General features: G+C 43.8%; 1 long non-coding RNA gene across 2 annotated transcripts; it reads right to left on the minus strand.

The window, feature by feature from the left end:
• Positions 1-2,385: 2,385 nt before the first annotated feature.
• On the minus strand, positions 2,386-8,161 carry LOC125745733 (uncharacterized). Of its 2 annotated transcripts, XR_007398734.1 has the most exons (5): positions 7,979-8,161; positions 7,231-7,474; positions 6,815-7,075; positions 5,986-6,138; positions 2,386-3,122 (listed from the first exon to the last, which is right to left on the minus strand). It is a non-coding gene; the product is annotated as an uncharacterized LOC125745733 (long non-coding RNA). The 2 variants fall into 2 exon arrangements; XR_007398735.1 differs by lacking the exon at positions 5,986-6,138.
• Between the last annotated feature and the right edge of the window lie 12,727 nt (positions 8,162-20,888).

The following is a 20,888-nucleotide window of genomic DNA, read 5'->3' on the forward strand; positions in this document are numbered from 1 at the left end:
TTTCACCGAAATAAAAGACAGCCTCACAAAATGTTATGCAATGGGGAACTTTAAATAACATGTAGCATAATATCCCAAGAATAATTTGGGCATACAATTCCCCCAAACAAATACAATTCTGTTGGTCTCCGGTGCTGTCAACACGACCACGCATTACAGTTTGATAGACAGTAACAAATGCCACTAGAGTTCAAATGCTGCAGATTATGCTTCCCTTAAAAAAAGAGATGTGAAAGACAGATGGAGATGTGGTGGTTTTGTTTTAGGGCAGAAGTCATGCAAGGTGAGACTATTTCCAGCTGCATGTTTTAGGGTGCATGGGCACAAGACAGCGTCGCATTTCCTGCATGCTAAGCACAGTCATTCTTGATGACGCTTGTGTTACGTTCCTCGGGAAATGTCGGCACGGGGTGAGGCATTTGACGTCTGGGTGCACAGATGTGAGCGTCAGCATGCTCCCCAACATGAACCGAGGACTGCGATTGGATGGCTGCGATCTCGCTCTGCATAAACACAAAACAGGGTCCGCACACATTACGCAGAGTATAGACACTGGTCACATGATGTCTGGAAGACAGTCTTTTCCACAGATACGCTTTGTCCACTACAAAGGTCACTCTGCTCTGATGTTTAAACAAACCATGGATCCTGGTTATGAAATCAGAGTGGGTTGCTTACATGATAAAATGTCTGCAATTAATTCATTATACTTTGCAAACGTTATGTAAGGAAGCCTTAACCTTAGGTGCAAGCAACAAAATAAATGGCTGAATGGATGGTCGGGCAAACTGCAGCTTCTTGCAGGAGGCAAGAAAAAAAAAACTGCATTTATTGAGCTTATGTTTTGTCAGTGTGTTTAGAAGCTCCTGCGCACTTTGAATCAACAGGAAAAAGTCAATGTAAGCTGCCCCAGACCCTTGGGATACCAGCCACATATAACATATTGATTTTTAAGGTAAAACAATCCAGGGTGAAACATTGTGTAGAATATGTGTACAAAAGCGAAATCCTTCTGAACTCTCACATGATGTACAACAGGACAGGAAAACATGACCAGACTGAAGTGGAAACAGTATTATGCTCGGGGTGGTGTGAGACCCAGTGTGCTTGGGCTCTGTGCCGGTGGGAAGGTCATTGGTTCAAGTTCTGTAGTCAGTTGCTCCAGGGACTGGGCGACCTCGCTTTCGCAATTGTATGTTGCTTTGGATAATGTCTGCTAGAAAAAATAAACTTGAATTAAGCCAGTTCAGGTCTTCCCCATGATCCCTGCTTTCAATAGGAACTCATTTTAGGATTTAGGGCCCAGGCTTCTGCGATCAGCAGTCTGTCAGAGGAGGAAGGGATAGAAAAAAGCAGCCCCTGCATTTTCTGCGACCGTCGGAGACCAACGTCTCCTGGCACTGCCTCCTGCACCTAAGTGAATGTGCCGATCACGACCTGGCAACGGATAAACACATTACTGCCGGGTCATTTGCTGAGGAGTGGAAAGTGCCGGGAGAACTGGAAACCTTGCTGGATCGTTACGTGGGCTTCATACCGTGACCGGTGTCTGGGAGACTGTCATCTTGTAATGCTGTTCTTTGCAGCACTTGAATGCAGCTTGAAACATGCTGAAGGTATCCATCGACTTCCTTCAAGGGTTAATTCAGAGTACTCAAAAAGTACCATGACTTACTGATGCCGGCCTAATGCTCTAAACTTTTTCCCTAAAACTGATATGATGATGCTCATGCGTTGACTGAATAAAAGTATTTGCACTACCAGTCAAAAGTTATTTCAAAATTGAGATTTTCTACGTTTGCATGCTACATTTACTAAAAATACACCCAATATTCTTTGCTAACAAATAAATTTACAGTATGTTCATCATTTGAATATCTTTATTAGCAGGAAAATGTCCTATCTTCAATTCATCAAAGTAACCTCCTCTAGCACTTATAACAGCAGAGAAAATTTGAGGCATTCTTATTGCAAGGGACATTAAATGCTGCTCTGTCTCAAGGGATGAAACACTTAACTAGTGCATTTAAAGTTAAAGGACAGCCTAGAATTTCACTATGCCATCACCACAGAGTTAATAGGACATCAGACATACTCTTTCCATGTTATAAAGGAAACTTGTTTTATTTGAGTTATATTTTCATTTATAGTTAGAACACAAGGACATAAGAAATTTACAAACGAGTGGAGCCCATTCAGCCCATAAAGCTTGTTTGGGGAGAACTAATAGCTCAGAGTTGTTAAAATCTTATCTAGCTCTGATTTAAAGGATCCCAGGGTTTTAGCTTGCGCTACACCATTAGGGAGACTATTCCATACTCTAACTAAAGTTTGGAATATTCTTCCTGTTAGTGTAGCGCAAGCTGAAACCCTGGATTCATTCAAATCAGAGCTAGATAAGATTTTAACGACTCTGAGCTATTAGTTAAGTTCCAGTTGTTCACTTTCCAGGGCTTAACAAGAATAAAAAAATCTGGTAGTGTGTTTCTGTTCCTTAATTTAATCTACTGTCTACTAAGACATATGTCAGATTAACAGGGTTTTGCATATACATTAATCACCCCCCCATATGTATACATTGACATGTTCTGTTTTTGTTTTGATCTCCCGTAACCCCGGCAACGCAAGAACCTTCCATTGCATCAGACTGTAAACACATTTGTTTGCAATCTTCTTGTCTTCCGGGATCCGGCAATGACCCCACCCTGTCTGCATCTAACCATGGGACAGAAAGCCGTAAATACATCTGTTCCTTGTTGTTGAATCCTAGCGAGGAAATAATCGCAGAATATGGTCATCGCTCTAATTCGTAGATACAACTCAGACAGATACATTTTACAAGACAAGGACTTTAACCAGTAGCTTTTTGTTTATTGCTTCCATTGCATGCAATGTCATCATCCAGTGTACAGCGATGGTCTCCCAGAGCTCAAAGGTCAAAGGTCAGCGCTGAAGACTCTTTGGGGATTTCGCCTGAGTAGCTGATGCAGCGGGGAGGCTGATCTGCATTATTTTTGAAGCTCTATGATGTCTGTCTAGGTCACAGTCCATAATATAACAGGCCAATGCTGGTCAGGCGGGTTCCTCATACCATCCACGGTGTTCCTCTGCCTTGTGTGCTTCTGAAAAATAGAAGGATGTGTCTATATAGATTTTAACTAATGGTGGTGGGGGGGGGAAGCCCACCCTAATGCTTCAATCAATACCATGCAAACATTTTAATTAAACTGTCCTAAAACTCGACAACATCATTTTTGAGTGATCTCTCAAAATACTAGAATACAGGGTTACATTATTGAGAGAATGAAGTACTTCTAGAATTTAACTTCCAGATGCATTGATTAAAAAAACACACACATTTAAAATGTTTTAAGTTGGTTTCTGTTCAAAACTCTTATATGCAATATATGGTCATTTTTGGTTGTTAGACTTAACCTCGTGTTTGTAGCTTATTGCCCATTACATGTTAATGGAAGTTCTGACTTCCAGAACTGCCATTTTTGTTTGGAAATACGTATATTTTTTAGCATTTAATTTTCGCACTCCAAATTCAAAACCTTTTCAGTAGCTCCCTACTTCCACACTTACTAATTTCCAATGGTTCCAAAAATGGTCAGTGGTTATATGGCTACAGCAAATGGACAAATTCTTCCCATTTTCCTATAATGACCCACAGCTGCAGAGCATTTGTATGGCTAATTATTACACATAAATAATACACCGGAGTGGGACTGGAGTGCTAATACCCAGCAAGGAACAGAGGTGGAAAGTTCAGGTTCAGAAAGTACAAATCCAGACCAAGGTTTTGTTTCAGCCACCCTTGAAAGAGTCCACCTCTGCCAAAAAAATATTATTTCAAACATGACCCTCCTTCAAATACTTAGCAAAAGCTGCCTGTAAGTTCTTAACTTTTTTATTGTGGTCAAATTTGACTGCTTTACGATTTACTTTTGTCATAAATATAATTTGTTTCATCCATCCACATAAGGCTTTATGACTTTTCCTAGACTAGGAAACACATTAAAGTAACAATATGATTTTTTTCAAATATTTTAATGGTTCAGTTCAGACCTGAAAATGTTTTATAAAGATGCATGATTCAGAACACAGGTTTGTAATTATATCGTTGTGGGGACCATCCATTCATTTGAATGGGGAAAACTCTAATCCTAACATGACAACCTTAACCCCTACCCAGCCCTAACCTTAACCATAAGTAACCAAACTAAATATGAGACTTTTGCTATTTTTAGTTTTTTGATTGAATTCAGAGACCTTTGTGGGGACCTGAAAAATGGTCCCAACAATGTCAAAAAATTGATTTTTATTACATTGAGGGGGACATTTCGTCCGAGGAACATCATTAGTGCTCTTTATAGAACTTTATCTTCTAGAACTTGTTTGTTTTACATTATTTCTTTATAACAGATGTATTATTCAATGTTTTACTCAAAATAAAAAGCAGCAAATTTGAAAAGCTGTGCACTCTTCGGTGCTGGGATATATGTCTAGACCATTCAGTCTATTAGGAATTCTGACTCCTGAATAGACTGAAATAGGAGAAGCAGTAAATATATAGTTGGTGAGATATTTAGGCATAAATAAAGGCTGATCAGTCAGGTCTGCTGTTGAATCTTTTGATAAATGCACATCTGGTTTTGCTAGTCACCTTTGAGCCGGTAGGACAGAAAACAGTAACGAGGGCCTGGGCCTGGATAATCCTTCGAGTCTCAAGAGAGATAAAGTGCCTGAAAGGTGTCCAAGTGCACCTCAGGTTATGAAACTTGGATGTCTCCTATTGAATCACCTCATTAAAGTTTAAAAGGAGCCCGCTGGTGGATTTTTGAAGTGTCAGGAAGCTTGAGGGATTCTCCCTAGAAATGTTGTCAGAGAGTCTTTTTTTCCTAACTGCCTAGTCCATATGGCCCTATATGTAACATTCAAATATGTAAAACCGTATATATAGTGTGATTTTTAATTTTTTTTATGTATGTGTATGCCTCTCCATCCATCTATCATCAAAATTGTATATTTATTGTCAGGATTGCAAGCACTGCCTCTGAGGTCTCAAATTACTACTCATGCCTTGGAAATCCACCAGGACCGTAAGCCGCTTCGGAAAGGCAGTTAGAATGCGATTCATGTACAGTCACTGATGTCATACCACGGCCCGTATTTTTTGTGAATGCAATTAAATTCTTGTTCATCCTCAGAAACAAGTGATGATCTATTCGACCAAGAAAATGTGAAAAATGAGCTGGGGGTGAAGGAAGAATGGATTTGTGTGTTTCCTTCTTTTAAACATAACATTTGAGAATCCTTTTCATCCACAAGTAAATTACACAGTCCAAGTGCAGCTCCTAAAGTGATTCATGTCCAGTATTCCCACTCGTAACTTTTGCCAGTTTTGAAGTCGGCGATGACAAATGGAGAAATAATTTATCCAGCTCCAAATGTTTAATTCGTAAAGAAATATTTAAAATCACTATTATATTGAGGAATGGTTTCTTAGATGGTGTGACCATTTTATAAGTCCTGAAATCAATTCCTTGATCCCTGTAAAGGACAGTTCAGCAGTGGATATCCAGGATATCAAAGTGTGTGACAGCGTGTTCTCATTCTAGGATGGTGTGCAGAAGTTACGGTGAACGATTTCAGCTGGGATAAGTGGGAGAGGAAGTGTGTCACTGTGTCAGCAGCAGCACTCACACCCACTTCCTCATTCACACCTCATCTGCGTGTTGAAATTTTGCCAGTTAGACTGAGAGTTTCCCTGCTTCTTAACAGAAACTCTCATTCTGTTTTATTTAAGGGCCTTTCCTCCCTGACGCTGTTTCGTTTATGGTGGTGCATGAAGAAAGGGTTCGAATGTCACACATTCAATGGGAAATTTTTTTCCTGCACACAACACTCAAGAGCAAAAGCTACTATTTGCCCGAGAACTGTGCAAGTTCACGCCTTAGACTGTAATTTGTATGGACATACCTGCTTAACGTCTTCCCATGATTCACCTGGGTTTGTGGTGTTCCTTACATCTCCTGGCTCATATCCAAGGGCTGAGAGAACAGCTCTCACCAGCTCCTTCAGCTCCCAGTAATGGAATGGACTTCCAGTATCCAGCACACAACTACGGTATTTCTTTGGTGGACAGAATATTTCAAATATTTGTTGGGTTAAAAACGGCCTTACAGCTTGGGTACAAGCAAATTAATTAAATTACTGGTTTAGGAGTGTTAGAGCATGAAGGCGTGAGGCTTGGCGACTTAATGTATGAGCCATGTTTAATTAATTAGACGAAACAAGACAAATGAACACTCGGGCCGTCTGGCATGACAACTGCAAGTTTGTAAGAAAAAACCTTGTAGTTTTATCACGTCAGACAGGAGGAGGCTAATTGACGGCTGTGAAACCACAACTTTCTCGCTGACAGCAGGGCAAATGTTGATAAAGTGATTTTCAGTATTAAAAGTGGATAAATAAAGGGTATTTATTTAATAATTGGTGTGTCCCTGACCGGGATATGTGGATGGATGGATGGATGGATGGATGGATGGATGGGTGGATGGATGGATGGGTAATCCTGACAAATGTGACAGACAATATTACATTTGGACATTCAATAAATTCATATTGGTAAATATTTTTCCAAGATGCAGGCCAGCTCGTCTTGTGAACACCTGTCTAGCTGGCGCAGGGTGTAGCGTTCAGGCTCAGCACGGCCTCGGCCTCCTCCGTCCGAACGGAGCAGATGGTGCCTGCCAGAAGCTCCTACGGCGACCGTGTGTGTGGCGTGACTCGCGTCGTAATGACTCACCCGCTCCGTCTCCCCGTGCCGGGTGACTAAGCAGAAATGTGCTGCTCAGCACCGGCCCGTCACTCCTCGGCCGCTCTGCGGTCTCACCCGTGACTTCGCTGGAACATCTCGGCTGAATTCCACCATCCCCTAAGGATCCCCCCCCCCAAGCCAACCTCCACACAGGCACAGCTGCCTTCGTCGTTAAACTGGCCGTTCTTTATTAATGGTGCAGAGCTAAAGAGCACACAGGTCCCAAATGATGCAATTTCAGCCAGAATCCTATGACAAAATGAATATCATTATGATGTCGTAGGTGAGTGACATGAATCAGCCCTCTGATGTCAAGGGAATAGCATCTCAGGGTACCGAGCTATTTCTTATATGGTTATAGAAATATAATAATACAATTCAACAGGATGTGGATGCCATGTTACCATTTATAATTGAGATGTAATACTTTCAGCGTAGCCTCCTATCTGATTGCCTCTTCTCAGCTTGCTTCACAGATTTGATAGAAGACAATGACCTCGAGACTTTAATTGTATTCAGGCTAGGCTGCGAACCTTAGGCTCGCTGGCAAAATGCATCATGCTCCATCTCTGCTACAAGGGGCTGATTCTGCTGCTCCAGTCCGTCGGAAATCAGATTTCTGGGGCCGGGAATTGGGCGAGGGATACGCTGGAGGCAGGACATGCAGCTGAATGAGTGCAAGAGGCAAGAAGGTCCCATAGATGTGACAGCAGAGGAGAAACCGCATATATATATATAAGTACTACCAGCTTCCATGCTGACTTTCTCAAAGTCGTGACTATTTGTTTATTTTTTTATTCATTCATTGTCTTCAACGTGTTATGATGTATCATGTAAAGCCATTTTTAAAGTCTCAAATAAATTTTACTTTATCTCATTGTGTATCACATATCAACCATTTCAAAATGACAATGAATGTTTAACTTGAGTTGACAAGACTTGCATTATTTTATTTTGACTTCTATTTATACCTGATGGATCAGTTATATTTTCAAAGGGAAAAAAAAGCTGAACATTCATTAGCTCTTCCTGTGAACTTATGGAATCGGTTTCTTGCCATTTGCTGTGCAGCATTCGATCTGTCACGGTCGGTGGCACTAATTTTAAATGTCGCCTTAAACGCGGGTGAAGAAAGGAGGAAGGTGTTCACACCGGTTGCTGCGGGGACTTCCTGGTGCTGGCCCACGCTGCCCTGTGCTGCGGCTCCGTACACGACGACGGCGAAGACGAGCTGAAGCGCCCTGACAGTGGGACCTGGACCCGCAGCTGCAGTGCAGCTCTGCTGCAGGAAATGGAACGAACAAAACAAAAGGCGTGTAAGTGTAGGTGTGTCGCAAGAGGGGATTCAGAATGTTCTGGAAGCACTCTGACCAGCTGTTTTCTGAGATGGTGGGCGGGTGTGATAAAACTGGCGGGTGCAGCGCTTCTATTAAAAGAACACCAGAGTGAGAGTAGGAACTTATGGGGGGGTTGGGGGGGGTGACTGAGAAACGTGGCAGGTTGGCAGAGTCTTGCTGCATGAGTAACCAGGCATCCACTCTACCTGGAATATGGTGAGACGCCCAGCCTGGCCAGAGAACCAGGACCTGTGAATGACGAGAAGCTTCGGAATGATGATGGTCACCTGCAGCTGTCGGCTCAGCAGGCAGCATGACCAGGCTCACAGATCGATATTTACTGAGTCTGAACCCAGGAAGTGGCCCACTTCTGTCAGCGCAGCCAGCCGGCCAGCGCTGTCCCTTTAATGAAACTCTGAAGGATTTCAGGAACTGAGCACATTAAGAAGCTACAACACCCAGCCATTTTCCATACTGCTTCTTTAGTCCTGGGTGATAGGCAGGGGTGGATAGTTCAGGTCCAGAAAGTAAAAATCCAGACCAAGATTTTGTTTCAGCCAACCAGTTGCGCATAAATGAGTCACAGTCACAGAGGACTCAGCTGGTTGGTTGAAACAAAACCTTGGTCTGGATTTTTACTTTCTGGATTGAAAGTATCCACTTCTGTTGAGACCTAAGATCATGAACACCCTGGACGTACACTAGTGGCCAAAATTGTGGAAACATTACCAATGTATGGAAGTTGCAGAACTTTATTCCCATTACTCCAATTACATATTTAATCATCCAGTGTATGATATTTGTAACATTCTTTGATTATTTATAAATGTCACTGCCAGTATTCGTGTAGCAATTATCAGAGGTGGAAATTTCAAGTCCAGAAAGTATAAATCCAGACCAGGATTTTGTTTCAACCAACCAGTGGAGTACTCTGTGACTGTGAAGCTAAGTCATGGTCTGGATTTCTGGGCCTGAAATTCCCACCTCTGGCAATTTTTAATGCGGAATTCCAAAAATGCTCTTTCCATAATTTTGGCCAATAATGTCATTTTAGGTCTTTGCTGGGGACATGTTGGTCACATCATTCCATCACACAGGAAGGAATAGAGTCTAGCTAGAGGAAGACTCCCTGTACACAGTGACCGGGGAAGCATTCGAACCTTCGACCAGGTGGGTATAAGGCTACAGTGCTGAACCCAGGCTTTACCGAATGTCTAGCCAAGCTAAATTCGCTTGTAATTCAAATGGCAATGAGGTCACTGTCCGGGAGCAGATCTCCGCTGTTCCTAAGAACGGCATCAAACAGTGGCAGGTCTCTCAAGCTCTCTCTCTGAATACCGTCGAATTGCCGAATGAATAATACGGCGGCATCTCCATGGCGGACAGACACCTCACAGATGCCTGGCTGTTCCCAGCGATCCCGGGATGCTGTGAAATCTAACCCTGTCTGATGTCTGAATTTAGCTGGAGTAAGCGGAACATATTACTCAGGCTGTGCCCCCCCTCCCCCCAACCCTCTGAAATTTCCTACATGTGAAACATGTGCAAACTGAAGATGGAGATTCAAAGAACTGCAGTTCTACTGCTATTTCTGTTTCACTATGTGTCTGACAAAAAATTGGGTTTTGGGATTTCCGTTAAAAAACCAAAAAAAACACACACATTTATTCTCTGGAGGGATTAATATATCCTTTTCCACATTCAGATTTTGCCAATGACCTGCAAATTCTATCCCTCCTCTCACATTTTTCAGCTTAAAAAGAGTAATTATTCATAGGCCTTTGGGGTTAGCACACCTAGCCAAGCTAGCTGTGTACATCAGTAGGCTGCTGGAGTCCAAGCGCTCAAACGGGCCGTCCCTGTGAATGGTTGGGCCTTGAATATGCTGTAAGTCTGGGAGTATTTGCATACAACTAACATGTGTCCATGAGCTAGCAAAAACAACGGGAGCTCAGCCAAGCACTGACACATTGGTGTTATAGGATACACGCTGGCTCCTAAAGGCTGATATGTTGGCATCACCCTCATTGTCCTGTTAGGGTGATTTGTAGCGAGCGGTAAGTGTTCCCAGCATTCAAGGCCCGATAAAGCATGCAAAGCCTCCTGAGTATCTGTGTCAAAAAGCACACAGGGTTATAAGGTTACATGTCCTGCCCCGGATCTGGTCTAGACCAGTTTGCTTTACTGTTTTTCTGAAGCCAACATGTGGTCACATTATGTTTTTTTAAATGCTTGTCCAAATTAGAAAATTAACTCACTATAAGGTTACATTAGACATCTGCGTCACCGATAGCTAAAAATAAGCAGCGCGGTGATTTTGAGACTTGTTCCGATTAAAGAAGGAAACATGCGACTCAGCAGGGAAGGGGTCTGTGCCCATGTCTGGAAGGTCATGGGTGTACATCCCATGCCAGACAGAGCCATCATATCCCTGTTGGGTGCTTGAGCAGGGCCCTTAACCCCAGCCACACCTGGGGTGCGGCACGCCGGCTGACTCTGCACTCCAACCCCAAAAACAGCTACTAAAGGTGCGCTCTTGGATAGTTTAGATGCCATAAAAGTAGGACATGTCCAGCCACTTTAATTAAATCTGCAAATAAGTAATGCATCACAAAAGAAAAGCAAGATATCCTTTAAGTATTTATAATGACATACGGACTAAAAACAATTACATATGATCATATACAAACATATTAAGTTGTTTGACTGAAAATTGTTTTTTTATTAATATCCATGCTCACATTGTCCCATATACGCTTATCCCAGTCGAGGGTGGGGGGTGGGGGGAACTGAATCCTGTCCCAGGAAGTTCAGGGCACATCCTGAAGGGGGCAGCACATGCGCATCCACATCCATACGAAACGCCAGACTTGGTGGATTGCTCACATACACCCGCACACCTGAACTGCATGTTTTTGGATCATGGGGGGGAAACCGGAGAAAATACACGTGAGCGCAAGAGGAATACGCAAAGGCCACACGCTCAGATCTGAGCAGTGCTGCAGTGTTACTTACTCAGTGAGGCACTATATTTCTCTAGTAATTAGGTAATCGTATTTAATTAATTAGTTACATTTTACAGCACATTTTGGGGCCCCAGCTTCACTGTATGCCTTTCATTGCCTGGGACATCCCTGCCCCCACCCACCAATACCCTGACAAATACATTTGCATGCACAGCTAAGTCGAGTTACAGTTATAGCATGTCTTGGAGTTCTAATGATTACATGACACTGAGCCAGTTAGATCTCTCTTAAATTACTTCTTGTGGCTGTTGTAAACTGTGGTCTCATTTGATGAGCAAAAAGCAAAAGACTACTGGCAGGGTGTCTGTCAAACAGACCAAACTGCCAGAGTGTCTGTCAAACAGACCAAACGGCCAGGGTGCTTCATGCTGCTTTTGCAGACATGAAGTTGGCATGTTAAGGAAGTATTCTGGGAAAACATAGTGGAACGATGCCTTTTAAAAATATTCTAACTATTTGTTTACGCACTCGCATGACAGATATATGTGCTTATCCAGCCTTTGGGATAGATAGCAGCTCTCTGTGCCTGGGACTTCCAAGCTAATTTGAAAGCAAAAGCAATGTCTGTAAGAGAGATTATGAAACTGGGGATTCCCCACAGCCATCGATGAGTGAGTCTGGCAGTGATGCAGGCGTAACACCGGATGAGTCACCTGGGGCTTTTTGTTTGTTTGTTTGTTTTTTTTCGTTCTTGATTCACCACACAGGAAGTGAGGCAGCAGCCTCGCGGGTGTCTCACGCTGACTGCGACTGTCGGGACCAGCTGAGATATGGGCATGTCAAGGGACAGAGGGGCTGAAAGGAAGGGTGTTTGCGCTGGTGGAAAGTGGGTGCTGGGTACTGCTGGCAGGGAGGTATCCTGCTGGGGGAGTGTGAATGTGCCCCCCCCCCCCATAAATATTACAGACCTGGACCAGAGGCTGGGGGAGACGTGGGGGCAGTTCAGCTGGGATGGTCGATGCTGCCAGGGGTAAGATGAGAGGCACTGCAGCAATAGGTCACCCAGGCACACACCTCCCAGCACACCCACCTCAGTGCCTGGGCAGGCAGGGGGCAACCATGCATGCTATGTGGGCTGCGGTCAGCGCTGGGGGTTGGGGGAACAGGAGCCCCATGGCCTGGTTGGCTCGGCTGACTCAGCAGATGCTGGGCCTGGGGGTGGGTGGGGGCTATGTCTCTAGTCCTGGCTGACGGTGTGTGTGTGTGTGTGGGGGGGGGGGGGGGTGGTGTAGACGAAATGGAGACAGGGCCGTCTAATCTCAGAGGCTTTACTGCTCTGCGAGCAACATGTGTGGCTAAGGTGGAGACGAGCTGCAAAACAGGGCTGACGGCACCGCACTAAGAAAGCACCACGTTCAGCATGACTTCGCTGCAGAAGCAGAGTTTTATGCTAATTCTGAAGTGTATTTATCCACAGATTACAGAGACACACGGACGTTAGCCCACCGCGGCTGGCTGCCACTTCCCATAGTTCAGTCATTTCTTTGCATGGCGTCAATGTCATCATGCGGGTCACTTCCCCTTTTGAGAGCAGACACTGTCCGGGAAACTCTCCATCCCTGAAAAGACCATTTTACGCTGTTGGGGGGGGGGGGCGTCTTATGGTGCCACGTGGGACAGCATTAATCTCGAACAGGGTGGTAGTGGTCGGCCGTCTACAGGTGACATAACTGAGGTTACGTGTCACATGATTCTTGGCCTCTCCTGGTGTCCCCCCCCCCCCCCCCCCCCCCCGCTGCCTGAGTGTTTATGGGGGTAGGGATTCATGGTGAGTTTATGGAGATTAAGCTAGCTGACGGCGTCCCGCTGCCGTGTCTGAGGCCCGCTGCTACACGCTCAGCCTCCCCCGGCTGCCGCTAGCTGAAACCACAGAATTCCCCCGTTTGTGACTTGGTACGGATGTGTGACGTGTGCTGTGTGACATGGAGAGTGCGAGCGGGAAGATAAGACTAACGCAGGCCGGCATTGAAAAGAAGAAATGTGCCCTCCTACTTCTGTCGCCTGATTATATGCAAGGATTTGCAAAGAGGGATGACATTAGCATTTAGCGTGCTAGATGGCAGCTGTACATATGACGCATGGCAGCTTGAGGATGTAGATGCTAACTTTCCCCCGTGCAAACCGCAGTTCTGTTTCCACCACTGTCCTGCATTCATTTTGGTTACCATAGTAACGATTTGGAGTTGAAATGTAATCAGATAAGTGAGAGATGAGGGAGGGACTGGAGGAAATCAGGTGACCAGCAGCTTCACCCCTAGTGTTTCTAAACTATAAACATGCAGTATCTGTAATATACAAATGGATCTGCTTTTGGTCTGTCTGTCCAGTAGCTCAGGCCTCCTTGCACGTCCCCAAGCACGATTCCTGTTTTACACTCCTGCTTCATTGCCTGTTCTGTGAGCGAAATGGTCAATACCAGTTTCGCCATCCAAAATATGAACTTGAATTAGCGTGATTCAGAAGCTGCCGGTATAATGCAGCATGCCTTCCTACCACTTTTACATGTATTTGTATTAACAGTTTGTTTATATAGCAGATGATATTCACATCAGTGACGCTCTGGAGCACAAGGGGGTCATGGGCCTGGTTCAGGGGACCAACAGTGAAATCATTCAGCTACAAGATTTGAACCTGAAACCTTTTGATCATCAGAGATCTTATGAGTGAAAATCTGGCACGTGGAATTGCTCATAATTGCACTGTGTTATTATAATGTGCTGAAGTGATCTGGAGTGATACCAGGCAGTGGAAGGTTAGTCGTTGCAGCTGTTGACAGTGTGCAATGCACAGGAGCAGATGAAACTGGCACAGCCTGAAGTGTACCCATGACGCTCAGGAATGCCACATGCTTACGGGGAGGAGGCTGGACATAGTTTGCCGTCACACTAGTGCCACGTACATGGTATCACCCGTCGCCACTCTCACTGCCTAGTCTTCTGTTTGTTTTTTAATCGGCAAAAGCCACAGGCAGATTCAAAAGCCATGCCGTTGTTATTTTGGGGTGCTGGTCTTAGGGCTGTGTATGCTTTGATTTCCTAGAATTTTTTTTTACTTTACGTGCAACATGGTGCATTGTAAGGACTGCTCATGTTTATGGCCTCTAACGTTAAACAGTCAGTCGAAGACCACATTCCCCGTCGGGGGCAGGAAACTAGCTACCAATGTGTGTTTCCCAAAAAAGATGGTATTTGACCTTCCAGCCGTCCAGGTTATCCACCGATCGCAAAGGTTTTTCTTTCCACATGCCTCCTGTGTCCTGCTTTTTCATGGCCGGCCCGCGAGCCGTCTTACAAGTTTGCCCCAGTAAGTGAGCCAAAATGGCTGCTAGTGCTGACTAGATTTATGGGCTGTGCCTGCAAACCAAAAGCAAAACGAAGCCTAACTATAGCAGGCGGACCTTTTCTTGAATAGGCGGTATAACCCCAGACACATTACCCCAGACAAACATGGCTCAGATGTGCTGCATTTTAGTTGGGCGCGACCTGTGTAAAACGATCAGCCAAATATATTTACAAACCTGTACACACCATCTCCGTTCGCACTCTGCTTTGTGCTTCTAAGTCTCCTGAAGTAATCACTTGTGATTCGCTTATGATATGATATGATATGATATTCTAATTTCGGCAGTGATTAAGGTTGCTGGCCATTTTTCTTAGCATCTATTACTCTAATAGTTTTGTGCATTTTTATAAAGGAGGACATTTCACTGACCCATTCAGGCTAAGCACAGGGCAGCTGCATACTGTAGCCTCTACAGGGATTTAAACAAATGTACGCTACCTGGTATGCAGCCGATTCTCATGTGAAAAGATGTGTTGCGATACTGTTGGGGTGGAGTGCTAGAGATTAGATTAGCAAAGACCTGCTTGTGGGCTGGCTTTCTGAGGCTGCCCCCCCCCCCACACACACACACACACGCACGCACACCCGGGTGTTACGGGGACAGGCTGACTTTGAAACAGCATCCTGGACAGCGTGCGAGGAAATGTGCCCAGCTAGAACATCTGCTTAGTGCCGAGGGTGTGACACCCTTAGAACCCCCAGGGATAATTAGCTTCGCAGCACCTGCAGCCGCGCTGTACTGAGACGTGGGCCAAGCTTCTCTGATGGCGGAAAAGCGGAACAGGACCAGCCCTCTACATACTACCTCTTTAAGAGGTCAACCTAAGGGCAGCATGTACTATGGTTAGCACTTTGAATTAGAGGCGGCTGGAGGGCAATCATCTCAAATGCTGTAAAAAAGTTTCAAACATTCACTCAAATGGAACAATCACAATATGTCAAAATATTCCCTATTATTATAAGGGAAGGAATTGGGAATGTATCATGATAAACAATAGTTTTAATAGCTAGATATGCGATTTATCCATAATCTCATGCATTTCAGGCATTAAAGATAATTCTCTGCAGGATTTTATCTGCTGTTTATGGCTGGTCAGTCAGTTCTAGCTAATGTGACCTTGTTACAGCATTAAAAAGCAATTGCAGCGCTTCGTCATCCCAAAGCTGAGAAACCAGAAGAGACAGAAACATGGCAGTGAGATGCACATTTAGAGGATCCCAGCCCGTCAGGGTGCCGCTTCTTATGCTGCTCGATCCGGCTCTGCAGACGCCGGTGGCTGAACGGGCCGCCGGTTTCTGCCAGGAGCCGCAGCGTCAGCAGAATCCTCAGGTGAACCTTTTGCTGTTCGGTGAAATGATACAGGTCCAACTTCCAGACGGCAGCCGCGGCGAGGGTCGTCCGGGGAAGCGGAACCCTCTCGGGATGGGATTCCTGTGTTCTTCAAACACAGGTCGCCTTCCTGCTCATTGGTCCGATGCGGGTCTTGAAGGAGGAGATGGGTTCTGGACACGGCGGGAGATGGGGGCCATGGGTCACGGCAGAAGCCCGGGGATGACCTCACGCTGCTGGAGGCATGCGGACGAGCCACGAGCGCAGCTGCTGCGGCTCCAGCACAGCAAGGGTCCCTGCGGCCGCTGGCCGCTATCAGATCCATGCGGACGCAGCGGGGGAGCAAACCGGCAGCAAATAGGTCAAACCTCCTGGGGTGCTGAGGGGAGCGAAGGGGAGAGTTCAACATCTGTTGCTTTGGCAGCATCCACGATCTCATGACTGCAGAAGTTTGGTGGAACACAGGGGGCCACGGGGGGTTTAAAGAGTGCCTCCCTTCTCCACTCACGGCTGGTGGCACTGGGTTACATTCAGCTTACGGCTCTGTCACCCCCGAATGTCAGCCTTCCCAGCACAGCTGCCCCAAAGCACAGACACACAGGGGCTGCTTTGTTGTTCTGGTCGGGGATCAGAGGGGAGGGGGGCCCTCAAGTTACATTTTGTCTGCCCCCTAGTGTAGTGACTGTTTGTGGTCAAGAGGGGTCCCCACGCAAATATGTGGTTTGAGTGCTGGTAACATAACATGTAGCTGCAACAGACCTAGAATATGTGGGGAAAAAACTTAATTGGTTTTCAGAAAAAGTGGAAGAAAACAAAGAAAAAGAGTCTATACATTTCGGCAGGTTGGGGGGGGGGACATTAACTGCTAAATCCAACTGTATTACCAACCTCCTTCACGAAAAAGGTTGCAAATGCTCAAACGTGGTAACTGACACAACCGCCCTGAAATTTAAGAGAAACTGAAAGAGGAAGTAGGAGCAACCTGCGGAAAAATTGTACGGTCAGTGAAACCCAAGAGTCTAACATGCAGGATTAATGGTAAAACAAACATGCCACACTGTATAGAGTACTCTAATCATTTTGCCGTAAAGGGTACTCTAATCACTTTGCTGTATTGAATACTCAAATCACTTTTGTGTATAGAGTACTCTAATCATTTTGCTGTAAAGGGTACTCTAATCATTTTGCTGTATTGAATACTCAAATCACTTTTGTGTATAGAGTACTCTAATCACTTTGCTGTAAAGGGTACTCTAATCATTTTGCTGTATTGAATACTCAAATCACTTTTGTGTATAGAGTACTCTAATCATTTTGCTGTAAAGGGTACCCTAATCATTTTGCTGTATTGAATACTCAAATCACTTTTGTGTATAGAGTACTCTAATCACTTTGCTGTAAAGGGTACTCTAATCATTTTGCTGTATTGAATACTCAAATCACTTTTGTGTATAGAGTACTCTAATCATTTTGCTGTAAAGGGTACTCTAATCATTTTGCTGTATTGAATACTCAAATCACTTTTGTGTATAGAGTACTCTAATCACTTTGCTGTAAAGGGTACTCTAATAATTTTACTGTATTGAATACTCAAATCACTTTTGTGTATAGAGTACTGTAATAACTTTTCTGTATGGAGTATTGTAATCATTTAATAGTAAGGAGTACTCCAATCACTTTGCTGTACAGTGTACTCTATTCATTTTGCTGTATGAAGTACTCTAATCACTTTGCTATATGGGGTACTATAATCATTTTGCTGTATGAAGTACTCTATTCATTTTGCTGCATTGTGTACTACAATTTGCAACTTTGTTGCATGGAGTACTGTAATCACTTTCATGCTCTAATCATTTTGCACTATGTAGTACTCTAATCACTTTGCTGTATGGAGTATTCTAATTATTTTGTTGTACGGAGTACTGTAATCACATTCATGTAAATAAGATCACAGTATAGATTGTGTCAGCTTGTTTCAGGACCAGGAGAGACTAACAAATTCAGTTCTAGTTCAGACTTTATAAATTATAATTATTATGAAAATGAATATAATCGATATTGTTCCTCTTCCATAAACAGCAATGAAACTGATTTGAAGGCAGCTGTAATATCTTGGACCCACACTGTTGACAATGTGCCACAGATACAAGTAGAAAGCTTTAGATGGTCAGGATGGTGACCTTAGCTCATTCGTATTCTGGTAGGTAAGAGGAAGGTGACATTTACAACAGATATACCCAGTTTACAGATGCTCTCTGCTTGGTAAAATCGCTCACACAGGCCTCACACACACTAAAGTCGATTTGCACGCTGTTTCACCTCTGAGAAGACATAGAGAGGAGAACGCCAGACAGACTCAACACCAGTAGCAAACTCCCATATCTATACACCTCTTTCCACCTCATTGTTTCATTCTAACCAATTCTAACCCATCTACTGCTGTAAGACAGAAGAGAAGGTAAAATAAATTAGTCATTCTAAAGCCGTGGGCCAAGAAACAGACTGTGTTGGTGTGTGTTTTATTAACTGTATGTTATTGCGTTGCACATTGAGTGCTTATCATTGTGTATAATGTACAATGCAATATACTGTATATAAATAAAAATGACAGGTAAGTTTGAGTATATTGAAATATGTGCTTAACTTATAAAAACAGAATAAGCACCTTATTATAGACCTGCGACCCTGACAAGCATAAGCAGTTAGAAGATGGATGAATCGGGGAACAATTAAAACTTTCCTCCCCATATTCATGTAATTTCTAGAGCATCAGAAAAAGCTGCAGCAGTTAACGTATGTGGTCGGAGATTTTTCGCATCCCTTTAGCCTTTCGATTACCGCTACTTACCTCAGATATCTAGCAAAGTCTCTTTGTGTTTCAAACAAAACCACGGCAACCAGCTAAGTTATCTGTCTGTGGCACAACTTACGCGAAAAGCACAGCGCGTGGCAGAATTGCTAACTTTACTCAACAGTCATGTGGCAACTTTAAAAGTTACTCCAACTGGGTGTGTGTGTGTGTGGTATATCACATACCACACTTATGGAGGAAATCACGCTTAGCCCCACCCCACCCCACCCCCCAACCACAAAAAGTACATTTAAATTTCATTTAAAGATTTTCTGATCATTGTAAATTGTAAATTTCCGGTATTTTTCTGTTTATATATTGTTCATGTATAAACAAACAAACGGAAAACGATCACATGTTCTGTCTAAAGATGAAGTCGCACCCACTTAGAAATAACTCAATTTCCCATCCTCTGGCTAGACATTTAAAGTCAGAGCAGGTCTATCTTCCAGGAATAGCTAAACTCTGTAAAGTTTCAAATAAATTACGTACATTTTTTTTACTTTTAATAAAAAACTTAAATAAGTAGAACTTTAAATTAAAATGCACAGGTGCCAGTTTAAAATATGTTGACTGATTTAACTGTTGACTAATACTCAGTTAGTCCTAGATGCAGTGTTGCACAAAACTAGTAAATTTGTGACTAAATATGGACCTAAGGGATTCTGTAATAAACCACCATCTAGTGTCAAACAAACAGGAGCCCCGGAGTCCCAGAGACTGGTTTGGAGTTTCCTCCGCCTCCAATAGCTGGAAGGTTCAAACTAATAACGACATAATAGAGAGGCAGACTGCTGAGAATAAAGGTCATGCAATTTTGTTACAGCGAGGTTATCAATGCAGATAAGAGACCAATTTGTTAATATTAAGTGGTTCTAAATGTGTAACACTGAAGTATGTCAAAGAAGTTAACGGCTATATGGAAAGTTCTGAATATATGGAATTATTTACGCTGGATGACTCATCTTTCCGTTCTGACGTGTTTCAATGGCCTCGTGTAGCAAAAGCTTCTCTAGGATTGCATGACTTTCAGTTGGAACGGGTGTGGACGTCCCGGGGCATCGTAAACTCAAGCCGTGAATGTATAGATTCATTTTACCTGTGGCATAATAAAAGTTAAAGGAGACCGAAGTCTTTTCGTTCTCAAGCCTAGAATATGGTCAGACTCCAATGCCGTGATTGGATGCCTGTGGTTTTCCTTTTGCTGGTACTGATCTCTCCTGTTTTTATCCACCTCGCCATTTTTAATAAATGTATCTCTACTCCTGTACCCAAATAAAGCCCCCACGCTTTCCTCCCACAGTGTGTCACATGGTTGGTACCCTGCCCAGAGCAATAACATTCCATGACACGTCATTTATATATGAAGTGCATAATACATGTGTACATATTGCACTTAAATTGTATACAGACTCTTATAATGGGTACATTCTTCAAGAGGCAGTCACCTAAACAATATCCTGACTTTCCGTAAGTACATATATCACCGTCGAGGTTTCATGCCCGAAGCTGATAAATTGCAAAGAAAGGACAAATTCCTTCACGCTGTCCTGTCAGGGAGGTGCCAGGGAAAACATTCAGTCCTAATGTGTAGCTGAAAACATCAGACACGTCCACTATTTGCCCCGCTTAAGAATACACCATGAGGAACCTAACAAACAGACTGTGGTATGGCAAGGGAAGCATTATTCCTACTTGAGAAAATACAGGAATCTGGTGGTCAGGTGACTGCGGTTGCTTGTGTTGATTGGTTCCACCAGGCGCTGAGCCATGTCTCTCGGTAAATAGCCATGTTCTGTTCTTTCTTGCCTCCAGTGACCTTGTCCCAGCTGTCATGTTTTCAAGTTACCCCAGTGGCCTTGGTGACATTACTGTACCTTTACTTAGACACAATGAACCTGAGGAAAGCCCAACTGTAATTAAACTATTATCCTGTGACTCATATCACGCGATACAGTTCGCATCTGAGAGAGGGGTGATTCTTGTGGTGACTTCATCAGTCCTAGTTATCGGATCACTAAGAATTGTTAAATCCTTGAAGGTGACACTATCACTATAATTATTATAAAGATCTTTCTTGTAACTGCTAACCCAGTTGTTAGTTGTTGGGGGGTAGGAACCCATGTGCTATTAACAGCAATTTTTTTTCTTTTTCTCCGTTATAAGCTTTTGAAGG

This window comes from Brienomyrus brachyistius, chromosome 7 (genome assembly GCF_023856365.1).
Source record: "Brienomyrus brachyistius isolate T26 chromosome 7, BBRACH_0.4, whole genome shotgun sequence".
In the NCBI taxonomy this organism is placed as follows: Eukaryota; Metazoa; Chordata; class Actinopteri; order Osteoglossiformes; family Mormyridae; genus Brienomyrus; species Brienomyrus brachyistius.